We start from the raw sequence: 15,884 nt of genomic DNA on the forward strand, positions 1-15,884 counted from the left end.
TCTCAGAAGAACTGGCTCTCCTTTTTCTAATCTGGGCTTTGGATCTCAACCTTCCTGACTCCTTACAGGCTTCTTTCCATCAGTTCACTTCATCCTTTCTATATTTCAATCTCATGCTCTCTGCTGGAGCATTTCCATAATCTTGGAAATATGATAAAATTTCCCTTATTACCATAACACCAAAATCAAATCCTTCTCTCAACCCAACATCCACTAGAGCTACTGCCCTAGCTATCCCTCTTTTTACACATAACCTTCTTAAAGAGTTGTCTATGCTTATCATCTTTACTTTCGTAGTTCTTCCATGTTCCTTAACTCACTATCATATAAGTTATGCCCTCACCAGTCCACAGAATCTATTCTCATTTAGGTAACTAATGACTTTCTTATTGCATACAGTACTAGTTAAGATGTAGTTTCTGTTCCTGTAACTGAAATATGAGAGAAGAGTGCCTTAAACAAGTTGGAAGTTGATTGCCCCCTTATGTAATTATCTGGAGGTAAGTAGCCCAGGCCATGTATAGTGACAGTGCTCAATGAATTATTCAGGAACCCAGGTTCTTTCTACCATGATACTCTGCCATCCCTAAGATATTACCCTATCTGTATGGTCAAAGATATGTCACCATGTCCAACCAGTGGGGATGGGTAAAAGGGAAGGGTAAGAAATATATTTTTTATTTAAAGGAAAAACCCAGATACTGTACACATCAATTCTGTTCATATTCTAATGGCCAAAATTTAGTCTTATGGCCACACCTGATTCTTCAGAGGATGCTTGAAATATAATCTTCATTCAAGGTGACCATGTGCCTGGCTTAATATTCCTTTATTACGGAAAAAGGAGTGAAGAAATATTTCATACAACTAGCAGTCTCTGGCCACTCTGACCACATCACCTTAAAAATTGTGCTAGCACATGTGAGATCAGGGACTGGTTTCTAGAAGTGCCCCCCTACTCCAATCACCCCCAAACCCACTGCACCAGGTATCAAAATTGACTTACACTCCCAAACTTCTGTTGTGGATGTTGGATTCTTTCTTAGACCTGCATAGGGATATGGCAACACAGGGTAGCAGACAATAGAGGGAGTCTATGAGAACAGGGTTCTTGCATAGCTTGTTCATTGTTACATCTCTTGAACCTAATAAAATGTCTAACACATAGTAAGTGCTCAATAAGTATTTACCAGATGAATGGACATATATACACTCATTTAGTTAAGGAAAGATGGCAACAGGTTTTATCATCTTTAAGACCTTAAGAAGATCGAGGAAGAAGCTTGAGTTTGAGGCAGTAGAAGTGACAGTAGTTTAATGAATCTGATGATGCCACTCTTCTTTGTAAGACCTGTTAAGTTTCCCTATTGCTTTGTAGCAGAACTCAATCTTGTCCTAGCCTACTCTGAAAAACATAGTTTTGGCCTAGATGATTGGCTAGATAAATAGATGAGTGGGTGGGTGGATAGATGACTGCAGGATTGAGATGGTCTCATGCCTGTATGTTTCCCTAGTGAGCGGTCCCTTATGAAAGAAATTTTTTCTTGTATCTGTCCAGGCTTCTTGAATGACCTCTAGGTCAGCTGTTTCCAAAACTGACTACACATGAGAATAACCAGAGACACTTCTTTAAATTGTAGATTCTTATGCTCTTACCAGGAGAGTCTGTTGTTTGGGACCCCTTGGTTTAATAGTAACTGGGGGCCTACAGATAGTCATGAGATTGAGTAATTCATGTAAAGGAAGAGTAACACTAGTTGATGTAAATAGGCCAGGTCACTTACGAAGTCCAAATTGATAGTCACACAGGGATGTAAGCAGGTGTCTGGATGGGCTTGTCCTTTACAGAACTCCATAGTTTTAAGGTAGTTAATTTCTCAGTGCAAAAATGGCCTCAACCAACTCCCTGTACTCTGGATTTTGATGGTACATTCTCTTGTTACTACCTCATTGATGGCAGAATGGCCCTTCTTCTTCTCACCCCTTCTTTGCAGGAGCCATTACATAGGGCCCAAGTTGGCCCATTTGTTTTCATATTTATAATTCAGGAGAGTAGCACATGCAGGTTAAATAATGAATATGTACTTTTTCTTGGGGACTGGATGGAGACTGACTTTAGTAGATTCTCCCTTTCTGTGGGTAGTGGCATTTCCTGGCAGTAGATTATAAGTTCCCGAGGCAGGGCATAAATAGAATTCCAAGTGAGACTGGCCCAAAGCTGAAGTGGAGCAGCAGATGAAGTTTTAAGAGTTCAACCAGGTCAGATCTGATCCTTCCTGAGAGGACTTCTTAGAACTGTATCCTTACAGTATGAGATTTCCAACACAGTCTCCAGCCAACAGCTACAATTTGGAGGCTGATGGACAGACCCTTTCTCCAGATGAAATGGCAATATCCTACTTTAACAAGGTCATTACATGTTTCCTCTATGTAACCAGGAATCTGGCATTATGATCTTAGCAAACATTGTCAGGCCTGCTTGAAAATTTTCAGAGTTGCCCAAAAAATCTTTTGGAAAGAATTATAATGATAGCACAAGGGTAGAAATGCCTGGTAGGTTAGTTTGTGCCAGTTCCTAGAGTAAAATCCTACTGTGGGAAGATCATTTTAGCTGGGTACTAAAACACTTATTCCCAGTCACTGTGTGCCCTCATTACAGAAACCAGAAAAACTAAATACTAATTCTTCTGGGATTTCTTGCAGTTAGGGCAGCCATATTACACAATTCTAGCCAATGAGTTAGTTATAAGCTACAATCTGCAGGAGGCTCCTGGGCAAATTTTGGTTTCCTGAGAGCAGACAATCTTTTTTCCTCTTTTAACTTCCTCAAATGTGGACATAATTCTTGGAGCCATGGTGGCCATCTTCTGACTATGAAGCCATAAGCATGAGGGTGATGAATATAAAGATAGAGCTTGGGCTCCAACAGCATTGTTGAACTTCTGAAACAAAGCCAGCAACTGCCTGCCTTTAGATCTTTCGTTATATTTCAAAAAACATATTATTAGAAAATTTTCTGCTACTTACATACAATATAGTCCTAACCAGTACTCCTTACATGGTTCCCTGTGCCCTCAGGATAATGTCCACTCTCCTTAATATGATAAAGCCCCACATGATCTAGCCCCTGCTTGTGTCCCACATCTTGTCTCTCCCACATTTGCCCTTGCATTATAGGATCTGGTAATGCAGAGCTACTTCTGTTGTCCTAAGTATGCCATGCTGTCTCATGTCTCCTAACTTCATGTCTGCTGACAGAATACAGACGAGAACTGTCTTCCTCATCTGTGGATCCCTAAAGTGTAGCACAGCAACATATAATAAAGAACTGCACCAAAATGCAATTACCTGACTGTCTTCTGATAACAAAATAATTACTTAATGACACTTGTACATTTTATGCATCATTTATTTAATATTTTAGCATCTCTTCATTATGCAAAGGAGTGTGTCAGGCTGATGTACTGACATCAAAAGGTTTCTATGGTATAATGTTAAGTTTACAAAATGACTCTCAGAAGAATGTGCCTGGTATGACCTGTCAATGTAAAAAATAGACCACAATAAAACTATATGTATCCATGTGGGTATATATATATTATACAGATATAGATATATATAGTTCAAGCAGAGAATGAGCCTTGGAAATATAGATACTAAAATGTTAACAGTGGTACATCTCAGAAGGGGCAAGGCCAGGGGAATTATATCATTTACTCTAAAAAAAATGTTATTGTTTGAATTTTTACAGCATGAATGTATTCACACATAACTTGTGAAGTTAGACTCATAAAACTTAAATGGCTGGAAGAGGCATAAGAAAGAATGTGGGAGATGGAATCTAACAAATTTAGATTTAAGTCCCTGCTCTGCCACCAAATAACTGTGTGGCCTTGAGTGATGCTCTCTGAGCCTCAGGTTCTCATATGTGAAATAGCGATTCATTCATTTGTTCTTTCACTCACTGAACAAACATTTGATGAGCACCTACTTAAGTGTAAAGCATTGTTCTAGGCACTAGGGATACAATGATGAGTATATATAAACCCCTCATGGAGCTACAATTTAGTGGGACAGTTAGACAGTAATCAAATAGTCAGGCAAATCAGCATAAAATGTCATGTGTGAAAGTTCTAGAAAGGGAAAAATCCATGAGGTCAGGACAACCTATAACAAGGGAATTTGACATAATCAAGATCATAGAATGCTGGGTTCTGAAAGGGTGATAAGTAAATGAGAAGTTGGTTTGAAATAGGTGAAGAAGGACATTCCAGGAAGAGAAACAGCTTATAGAAAGGCCTTATCATGATAAGACATGACTATTTTAAGATTCTAAAATAAAGATAGTGTGACTGGTGTGTGTGCGTGCTAGTGTGTGTGTGTGTGTGTGTGTATGTGTGTGTGTGTGTGTGTGTGTGTGTGTTTGGAGGGAGGCAATACTGGTATAAAATCAGGCTGGAGAAGGACATCAGTGTTAGATCACATATAGGTCATGAGTTTGGTCTTCATCCTACCCTTAAGAACTATATGATATGTGATGCCATACTAAACTCTAAGCAAAGTGCCAGCATTATCAGATTTGAGTTTTGAAAAGGTCATCTGGTTGTTTCGAAGATAACAAGTTAGATGGAGGCCTTAGTGGAAGCAAGGAGACCAGTAAGAAGGATATTGCTTTGGTCCCGGTAAGAGACGACTGGGGCTTGGATCACAGTGCTAATAATAGAGATGGCAGAAACCTCATTGCCTCAAGAGAAGCATTTAGAATTTGGTAACAGATTGGATATGGTGACAAGGGTGTGGAGAAGGAGAAAGAATAGGTGTCAGGGATGACTCTTATGTTTCTGTCTTAACTAACTCACTAGATGGTAAGGTCATTTCTTGAGAGTGAGATAACTGGAAAATAATTAGGTTTTGAGGGGAATCATTGGTTGGTTTTTGGACCTGCTGATTTACAGGTGATTTAGAGGCCTCTCTCAACTCCCTCACCTCCCTTATTCAAATACTACACCATCAAATACTACCTAAAGATTCAACACTTTGCCAATATTTTATATCCTCTTCTTAGCTTTATTTTTTACCTCAGCTCTTCTAACTTTTTATTTTCCATTTTTCTTGCTTTTTTGTGTTTTTCCCACCAGAATGGAAACTCCATGAAAAGGGGAGTTTTGTCTATTTTATACATTGTCGTAATCCTTATCATCTTGAACTATGCTTGGTAGGTGGTCAATAAATATTCATCAAATGAATGCATGAATGAATTCAAGTAAGAAGTCAAGTAGGCAATTGAAAATACTGGTCTAGAATGCTCAGAGAAGTCTGGGCTATGTAAAGATGAGTATCATCCACCTTAGGAGAGGTGCTAACTGTAGCTGTGGGTTTGGATGAGATCACTTAGGGAGAGGGAGTGAAGTGAGAAAAGGGAGCAAATTAGTACCTGCCTCAGAGGATTACTAGGAGCATTAAATGAAATAATAAAAGTCAAGGATTTATCTGGTGTCTGGCACCTGGTTGGTGGTCAAGGAAGGTTAGTTGTTAATAGTGTTGTAATTACAGACCCATGGGACTTGAAGAACAGTGGACTAAGTGGATGACAGGATGTGGCCTCTAGCACTCTTACCAATGAACTCTCTACTTTTGTTAGGTGTGAATCAAACAAGCACAGTTCTGTAACTTGCTCTGCTGTGTTACTGCATCCAGTTACCTAAGTTCCATGGTCTTCAGGTTCCTCACCTGTAGGTCAGTGCTGATGGCAACACTTTCCTCACAGGACCAAGAGAATGTTTTTAGCAATTTGCAAAGCCCTAGCACCTTGCCCAGTGTTACTGGCACACAGTAAGGGCTAAACTAGTTATTCATTGGTAGGAAGTGCACTGGGCTTGGTGTCAGAAAATACTTACAAGTGTTTTGTCCAAACCATATCTCTGAGGATCATCATATATAAGTCATAGGATCAGTTTGAGCATCAGATGAGACTGTGTAGTTTTTTAAAAAGAGTCATGGTAGTTCATAAAGACATTTCAACTTCAACATGAGAAAAAAATTCATGAGAAAGTTGAGGCAGAGATAAAACAAGGTGGGGAAGTAAAGAAAGAATTGGAGTTAAGAAGAGTATGTAATGTGTATTCCATGAAAAGTTCAAGTCTAATAAAATAATGTTACCAGCCGTGACACATGGAGGTGGTTGTCCCTCTCTTGTCTGCCTCCTTCAACCCAATACAAACCAACATAGAGACTCAGATGGAGTTTAAAATAACACCAGCACTAGCCATGCCTCCCTCCTCACCAAGACCTTCTATGGTTTCAGCAGGTGTGTGGGATTGTCCCTCTATGTCTTCCCTCTTCACAGTGGTGGTTCCTTGGCCTGTTCCTAGCAGATGACAGTGGCTAATTTCCTTTCCCATTTCTTCAGATGTCTGGATTGTTTCTTTAACCTATTCATGGGCACTTCACATGACTGCTCTAGGGAATAAATCCACTAGTTGCACTAGTTTAATCCCAACTCTTTTGCTAGTGACCTGAAAAAAAAAAAAAAAAAAAAGCCTCTTTCAAACATACATCCACCTGAGCTCAAGGGGATCCCTCAAATTCAGGGGACTGTTTGGTAGCTGTAGGCATTGTATGGTCTTATGCTCTTTAGGTTATGCTACATGTTAGATCAGCCATCTGAACTTTGGAGCATCCAGAATAGCCCCTTTACCTCCAAGACAATGATTCAAGGTCTGATCAAACTTTATTGAGCACCTACCATGTGCTAGTCACTAAACTGAAGAGAGGCTATACAAACATTAACAAAAATCCCTGACCTCTAGTAGCTCACAATTTAAGATGGGGGTTACAGAGTCATATTACAGAAATACCTCTAATTTGTTGAGTGAGTGCTATGTATCAGGCACTATGCTTTACATGTATTATCTCGTATCATTCTAAAAAGAACACTGTAAATTAGATATTATTACTTCTAGTATACAGATGATGAAACTAAGGGCTCAAATGGTTAATAGATTTACCTGAGGTCACATATGTGGTAAGTGTTTCCAAGTCTGGTCTCCTCACTCCATGCTTGGTTTCTTAAACATTTGGCTACACAAGGAAGGTTGTGTCAAGTTCTTAACAGAGGTACTAAGTGTTCTGGGCATAAAGGAGAAGGAGAGATCAATTCTATATGGAGGTATGGAAATGGAGATGGTAGATATACCCCAGGGATCAAGTTTATTGGTGGAGGGATTTGACCTTAACTGCTTGACTGGCAGATGTGGGGAAGAGAACTCTGGGTGATGAGACTACACCTGGAAAGGCACAGATGCAGGAAAATATAGGGCATGTTTAGTGAAGTGGGTAGAGAGAAGGATGTGGCTAGAGTAGGGGCCCAAATAACAGCAATGAGGTTGGAAAGGGAGACAGGGGCCAGATGTGGGAAGAGGGTGTCAGTAGGAACTTTAATGCCTCAAGTTAAGAAGATTCATCCTAACTGGCCTAGGCCTTAAAGGGGGCATTCATTCAGTTCACTGACTTACACTGACTATGACCCTCCTGGCACCTGAACATGTCCAGGTTGTCACGGCGCAGTTGTTTCTTGCTGGTCACCTATTTCAAGGTCTTTGCCCTGAGCAATTTCGTTGACTTTCTTCAGGAACTAACTCGTGTCTCCAGTGGGAAGTACAGCTGTTCACATCCTGATAGGTACCATCATTATTCCCTTTGGGGTACCGCTTGACCACAGAGCACTCTAATTGCCTGGAACATGCCTGGTTCGACCATTCAACTGTCCTTCCAGGGCAGGGCATGGGGTGCATTAATCTCTTCATCACTGGAGCCCAGCACACTGCAGGGCTCAATATTCTGTTATGGAAAGAAAGAAAAGGGTGGAAGATTCTCGCTTACCCTGATAACCTCTTTATCACAACTCAAAACATTTAATATCACAAAAGGGGAACACAGCAATCTTCCCGCCTCCGCTCCCTCCACGTTTTGTGGTTAACAACATCCACAACAATAAAATCCACTTCAACTTGTTGAGCAGTTCCAGGCTTCTATTGTGCTGGAGGGATGCAAGCTAGGAGGCCAAGGGATACAACACTCATCCCAGCGGGCTCTGGAGGTCAGATGCACAAAGGCTGTGTAAAACATTAGGACTCTGCATGGTTGCTCTCCTGCCACTACTGCACATCTGGCTCATATTGGACATTGTGGCCTTGCCATCTTTATTCTCTACTCTCTACAAGGCACCCAAGTGCTTCTTGTTGGACAGTGGCTGTTTGAGTGGTAGTGGGCTGACAGACACATCGCTTCCCTCCCACACTTGTTCTAAACAACACAAAGGGAATCAATTGGTGATGACTCACTCCCTACTTTCCTTAACCCTCCTTCCTGGCTTTCCACTGCTTAGAAACAAGGCCCAGGAAAACGTGTCTGGAGTTAGGAGAGACACTATTCCCTCTTTATTCTCCATCCTGAGAGGTGGGGTGCAGGGGCTGGTTAGAAAGTAGGGCACAAGGTGAGTAGGAAAAATCCAGTACTCCCTGGAGATCAGCAGGCCATTTTCTCCTTGAGTCTTCACAGTAAATTTTCCAGGTTTAAAGAGTTCTCCCTACTTTAGAGATAAGGAAACAGGTTCAGAAAATGTAAAGCCATCAGTCAGGATCTGAACTCAAGTTACCAGGCTCCAGAACTGTGCTTCTAACCACTGTGCATGCTATTGGTCATAGGCACATGTTCTCATTTGATCCTTTCCACACCACTCCAGGGTACGATGAGGAAAGGGAGGTTCAGTGCCTCTCTTACCAACCTGTTCTAAGCAAGGAAGATAATGGTCTACAGAAGATAATGAATTTTGTTCTACTCCAATTCTGTTCTCAGAGTTATTGCCAACTCTCCTTTCCTGCACACCCTCCCTTGACAGCCCACTCATCAAGATTCTATCCCCACTATATTCCCTATGCTGTACTTTACATTCCCATGACTATTTTGTGACTACCAATTTGTAATTCTTAATCCCTTCACCTCTTTCACCCAGTCCCCCAACCTCTCTCCCCTCTGGAAACCATCAATCTGTTCTCTGGATCTATGAGTCTGTTTCTGCTTTGTTTGTTTGTTTAGTACCAAAGTAGATGGGTCCCATGGTATGGTGAGAAGGGCATGGTTTTATTTTCATTTTGCTTTTTAAAAATTAAAGTGGCTTTTCCCCTCTGATAATTCAATGTACTTAGTTGTAAAAAGCAAAATACTACAGAAGTATAAAGAAGAAAAAAGTCACTCCTATGCCCACCACCCATGATCACTGCAGACATTTTGAGCTAACCTCTTCAAACATTTTTCTAAACACAGACACATGTTTGAAAAAATGGGATTATACCATTCATAATATTTTGTAGTCTTTCTTTTAAAAAATGTCAAAATACACATATTATCTCATTTATTCCTTACAACAACACTGCGTTATGGGTATAATTATCCCCGTATTAAGTAAAAGGAAATTATGAGCCAGAGATGTCATGCAACTACTACCTGGTAGAGCTAGAATTTGAACTAAGATGTGTCTGCTCTTAAAACACAAGCTTTTCCTATCACATTTTCTCATTCATTAAAAAGTATTAGCATGCATTATGACACTGAAATAATTAAAACACTGTGGTATTAGTGCCAGAACCAACAGGCAGATTTCTTCTACTTATTTGTATTTTATGGATGTTTATTGGGCACCTACTAGATGCTAGGCTCTATTCCAAATACTGGAGATAGAGAGTAAACAAGACAGTAACCCTACTCTCACAGAGCCTTTAACTTGGTGAGGAAGGCAGGTAATAAACACATAGGGAAAAGTGCTATGTAATATCATGATGTGATAAGCACTATAAAGCAATATAAATTTAAGGGGACAGAGAGTCACAAAAGGGGCTATTTTGTTTCTTCAAAGAAGTGATATCAGAGCAGTGACCTGAATGAATTAAGGGAGCTAGATATCTGGGAGAAGACTATTCCAGGAAGATGGAATATCTAATGCTAAGGTCCTGAGGCAGGAGCATGGTTGGCATGTGTGAGGAACAGCAAGAAGACCAGAGGAATGCAACTTGCAAGGAGAACTGTAAGAGATAGATGGTGGTAGAGATGAAGACAGGGAATTAAGTCATGCAGGATCCTGCAGGCTATGGTCAGCCTGTGGATTTGATTCCAAGTTTAAGGCAGTGTTGGGTTTTGGGCAGAGGAGTAACAACCTGAATTCCCCTATGAGAATTCCAGCCTAGCTGCAGACTGGAGAGAGTAAGCATGAAACAGGGAAGCAAGTGATAGGTGTGCAGTGTGGGGACAAAGTGCTAACCACTTAGGGAAAATATGTGCCTAGATTTAACAAATGACTATAAGGCTGGGTTATGGAGACAAACACAACATTACTGCTTTCCCTGCAGAGTTCACAGTGCTGTAGATGTGACACACAATTCCATGTGAGCCAGCTGTGGCAGACTTATGTACATGACCTCTGGAAACTAGAGGAGAGAATGCTACTTTGTGCCTGGGGTGTGAGGTGAGGGAGGCTTCACAAAAGAGGCTTGATTTGGGTAGAATCCTGAAGGCCCAACAGGAGGTGGGAGGTAAAGGAGGTAGGAGAGGGACCACAGAAGCAAAGGCTCAGAGCGAAACATTCTCAGGCTGCTTTTAAGAAATGCCCTTTTGTTAGTTTATGCCAAACCTGTCCAGAGTTGACTATAAGCAAATGAATCAAGGTAGCAAATATAGCTGGCTTTATTTTAGATTCCTGCTCAGGAACTTTAAACATGTTAGAACATTTTAAATTGCTAACAACCACGTCCTAGTGCAAGGGTTGGCAAACTTTTCCTGTAAAGGGCTGGATAAATATTTCAGGCTTTGTGGGCCATATGGTCTCTTTTGCAAATACTCAACTCGGCCATTGTAGTGTGAATGCAGTCATGGCAAATACGTAATGAATGGGCACGGCTGTGTGCCAATAAAACTTCAATTACAAAATCAGGCAATGGGCCAGATTTGGCTTGTGGGCTATAGCTTGGCAATCCCTGAGCTAGTGCCTCAGCCCTGCAGTGCTGTGCTTTATGCCCCCAACCCTTACCCCCCAGATGCCTGTTGAAGGGGCTGGCAGCCTGACCTACAGTCATGCATTCTGGGTAGCAGAGTTATCAATCCCTTCTAGAGATTACTGATGCCACGAAATCAGTTTTTAAGTAAAAGATGAAAATGTGGAGATTGTATGCCAAAGAGGATGTAATGCTTGTAAGAGGAGAACAGACTGAGGAGCTGGCCTAAGAACCATATCTGAAATAAAGTAACAATTATTTTCAGGTAGGTAAATCAGAAGATAAAAAACATATACTTTTGGTTTTATGTTTAATATGGAATCCACATATAGCCCTGACAATGTCTTTCTGTCTCTCTGTCCCTATTTTAAAGATTCAGTGTAATTTCAAATAAATTTCCTACATTGCACTATTGAAATTGGATTACTAAGATAACAACTATTCCTATATGTCTATTATTCATTCATTTTCCAATTACTGTTAAGGAATTCAGAAGAGAGAAATATTCATAGTGCAATGTCAATGATTTTAGGACACTAAATACTGCAATTCTCCACACAATTATAACAAAACCCAGTTCTTACCACGAAAAGGTGGGCTCTGCAAAAGTCAGATCCTGCCTTGAAATGGACCGTTAGCTTCTGTACTGGGCCATGTATTGATTAGTTGCCATAGGTTATTTGTCATTTTCCTTTTAATTTCATCCTAGAGCATCACCCTTGGCTAAATGTCTTCAATTGCATCACTTAATCAGACATGCTGTCAGTTCCAACTTTTGCAGGAACTTGATGCCCAAGACAACTGATTTGCCTTTTCTCACACTGGTCATGATGACCAATGGCTTTGCATTAGAGACATTTTCTCCACAGTCTTTCCACAAAACCTTTCTGAGGAAAGAAGAGCTATTTTTTAGGAAATCTAAAGTAATTCATTTGGGACAGGATAACTTTCAAAAAGGACAAATCTCCAAGCTTATATTATCATCTTCAACACTCTCACAAGGTGCTTACTCTGTGCCACGCACAACTCTATTATGCATCCTTAGGTCTTTTAATTCACAATACCTTACAACAACCCATAAGGTATTATCCTTGCTTTGCTGAGGAATGAAGAGCTTACGTGATTTGCCCAGGCTCTCACAGCTAGAAAGAACCCAAGCAAGTCCAGGCATTTTGCTGCTAAACCACACAACATTGCTTTTTGGTTGAGTTTTAGAATAATAACTAACATCTTAGCTAGGTATTATTAGCCAAAGTTTGATTAAAAGTTATATAATTGAGTTCCTTGTTATGTCTTGAAGTTTTTCATAGAGTTAAACTCTGTTTGTTAGGCAAAAAGTAGCCTCCTCTTTTTCCCCTGAGGGAGCAGTATGTCACCTTCATAAAATAAGCCCATTTCTAGATATGTGAAACTTCCCCTAGCTTTGCAGGTTTTATTTCTCATAAAATATTCCTAAGCATTTTCTTGTAAGTTCTTTTAATTGATACAGAGGTAACTGAGGTCCAGAGTCATTAAACAACTTGACCATAATCATAAGTCAGTAAATAACATGGCAACACTTTTCCTTATACCTGACTATTTCCTTCCTTGGGCACAAGGTGACAGAATGGAGCAGAAGTGTCCTGTTCAAGTTATTGAACTTAATCAATTTTTTTGAGATTTGATATCTGTTCTTATTTATTTGTTACTCTTAGAGATTTGATATCTGTTCTTATTTATTTGTTACTCTTAGAAAATCTCCTTTTTGACTGGGCTCAGACTTAGAGGTAGAAGCTCTCAGAGAGGACAGCCTACATCTCTTTGCAATCTGTTCCTGGTGTTTTCCTTTGGCCTCCTTCATTCTCTTAGCTAAAAGTTTAGCGTATTCTGTGGCCTCTTCCTTATTTTTCTATTTATTTATTTATTTCAAAATATTACAGATATTCCCCTTTTTCCCCATTGACCCCTCCCACTCTGCACCAACTCCCTGCCAGTATGCTCTTTCTTCAGAGTAATATGCTGATTGTTTGTATTGCAGGACACATGGAGTAACAAGACACTGAATCTCAGGTGCTTTGGTCCTAGGTTTCTTACCTTCTTTGTTTAGGGGCTTTCTCACAGCATATTGGTGGAGATCATCTTCCTTAGAGAGACTGAAACATTTGAGGGTTCTGCTAGGTCTTTTGGGCCCCAGGTGAGGAGGCACAGCAATATCAGTGAAGCCAGGAATCTCTCCCCCTCCTTTTTTTTCTTTTCTTTCTTTCTTTCTTTCTTTCTTTCTTTCTTTCTTTCTTTCTTTCTTTCTTTCTTTCTTTCTTTCTTTCTTTCTTTCTTTCTTTCTTTCTTTCTTTCTTTCTTTCTTTCTTTCTTTCTTTCTTCTTTCTTTCTTTCTTTCTTTTTTAATAAACACAGAGATTGGCATTTACAATAAAAAGATTTGCTCTTTCTCTCTCCAGTCCACTTGGTCTATAACAGGAATGCCCCTTTCTCAGCAGCAGGTGGACACGGCCATGGGTCAAGACACTCCCTTCAGGGGGAAACCTTGTTTGTCATTCCTACCACTGATTCAAGCCACATAACCCTTCCATTCTTCACCCAGAGCATCAGCAGCAACTTTTGTGGCCATATGGTTCTCATAAAAGGTACAAAGTTTGCATTCATCATCCACTTCAATGAGTTTCTGGCAGCCAGTGGCTGGGAAAGAGATGTTTAGCTCCATTCTGAAGCAGCCGACCGCCTCTGAATGAACTTGATTGATTTTACTACGTTTGTGAAAATAACATTGCTAGTATCTCTGGAAAGGATAATAGTTTTAAAAGTGCAAAATTATTTCAAATTACTTTGGAATCCAATTATTATTTATGCTTTAGGGTATAAAGGGGATCATGCAGGTTGGAACTTGGTCATCTGTAAGATCATATTTTGTGTTTTTCAGTAAACATGAAAATTCATGTAACCCACATGCTTTTTTCATTTTTTCTCTCTTAAAATTTTTTATTTTCTTTTATTGCTGTTTTTAAAAAATCTATATAATTGACATATAACATTATATTTTTTTCAGGTGTACAACATAATGATTTGATATTTGTATATATTGTGAAATGACCATCACAATAAGTCTTGTTAACATCTATCACCTCACAGTTACAATTTTTTTCTTGTGATGGGAACTTTTAAGATCTACTCTGTTAGTGATTTTCAAATACGCAATATAGTATTATCATACTGTACACCACATCCTCATGACTTATTTTGTAACTGGAAGTTTGTTCCTTTTGACCCCCTTTACCCTTTTTGCTCACCCACCATCCTCTCTGCCTCTGGCAACCACCAATCTGCTCTCTGTATCTATGAGATTTTGGGGGGGGGTGTTAGATTCCTCATATAAGTCAAATCATATGGTACTTGTCTTTCTCTGTTTCACTTAGCATAATGCCCTCAGGACCATCCATGTTGTCACAAATGGCAAGATTTCCTTCCTTTTTGTGGTTAATATTCCAGTGTGTGTGTGTGTGTGTGTGTGTGTGTGTGTACTTTTCTTTATCCATTCATCCATAGATAAACACTTAGATTGTTTCCATATTATAAATAATGTTTCATTGAACATGGATGTACATATATCTTTTCAAGTTAGTATTTTTGTTTCCTTTGAATAAATACCCAGAAGTGAAATTGTTGGATCATATAATAGTTCTATTCTTAATTTTTTGAGGAACCTCCATACTGTTTTGATAGTAGTTGTACCCGTTTACATTTCCTACCAACAGTGTACCAGGGTTCTCTTTTCTCCACATCATCACCAACACTTATTATTTCTTGTGTTTTTTATTATAGCTATTCTAACAGGTGTGAGGTGATATCTCATTTGTGGCTTTGATTTGCATCTCTCTGGTGATTAGTGATGTTGAGCATCTTTTCATGTACCTGTTGGGCCATCTGTGTGTCTTCTTTGAAAAAATGTCTATTTAGATCTTCTGCCCTTTTTAAAAATTGGATTGTTTGTATTTTTGCTATTGAGTTGTTTGAGTACTTTATATATTTTGGAGAGAATACTGGGGTCTCGATCATACTCACCCCCTACTGGCTTATATGATAAGACATTCCACACTGGAAAAGGTAGACTGAGGAGACCAGAGTCTACCATCCCCATCCAATGTTCAAAGCAGACTCAGAGGGAGAGTGTCCAAAAGAACAGAAAGCTCTGAAGTGCCCCCCAAAGGAACTGACTTTATGAAATGGTATGGGGAAAATTCAAGCCTAAGGGTGCTTTAGAAAACAGTAGAGATTTTGATAGTGAACAAGTAAAAGAAGGCTGGTAATTCTTTGAGAGCAACAAGCTAAATCATAGGCCATATTGTTTAACAGAGATAAACCAGCTAAGAAGAGCCCTCCTGGAGTTAAAACAAAGTTCAAAGACTTGCATAATAATACTAACTCTGGCTGAATTAAATTGAATCAAACTATGCAGCAATTTATGTCCTCCCAAGAATTGTTGAAAACAATAGAGAAATCAGCCAGAAATTAGTGAAACCTAACAGTAGAAGGCAGACAGCTTAACAGAGATATCAAGGAAAGAGACAAAGATATCCATGCTAAAACCACGGTTATCGCAGGGTGACTGTGTTCATACCCAAAGTTGTGTCATCTTAGGAGTGACAACAGAGGTTTTGATTGTATGGTATGTGAATTATATGTCAATAAAGTTAACATTTAAAAAGTGACACAAATCAGAGCCAAACCAACATATTTTTCCTCTTCTCAAAATCATTTTAGAAGAACATGGGCCTGCAATTCTTTTGTGTTTATGGTTTGTGTGTTTTTTGTTTTTGTGGGGTTTTTTTGCATTTACCACAGAAGCCA

At 39.6% G+C, this 15,884-nt stretch overlaps 1 pseudogene; it reads right to left on the reverse strand.

Moving 5' to 3' along the window:
- Positions 1–12,756: 12,756 nt before the first annotated feature.
- LOC107532736 (small ribosomal subunit protein eS6 pseudogene) lies at positions 12,757–13,743 on the reverse strand (annotated as a pseudogene).
- Positions 13,744–15,884: the final 2,141 nt, after the last annotated feature.

The sequence above is a fragment of the Miniopterus natalensis genome, chromosome X (genome assembly GCF_054644295.1).
Source record: "Miniopterus natalensis isolate mMinNat1 chromosome X, mMinNat1.hap1, whole genome shotgun sequence".
Lineage (NCBI taxonomy): Eukaryota > Metazoa > Chordata > Mammalia > Chiroptera > Miniopteridae > Miniopterus > Miniopterus natalensis.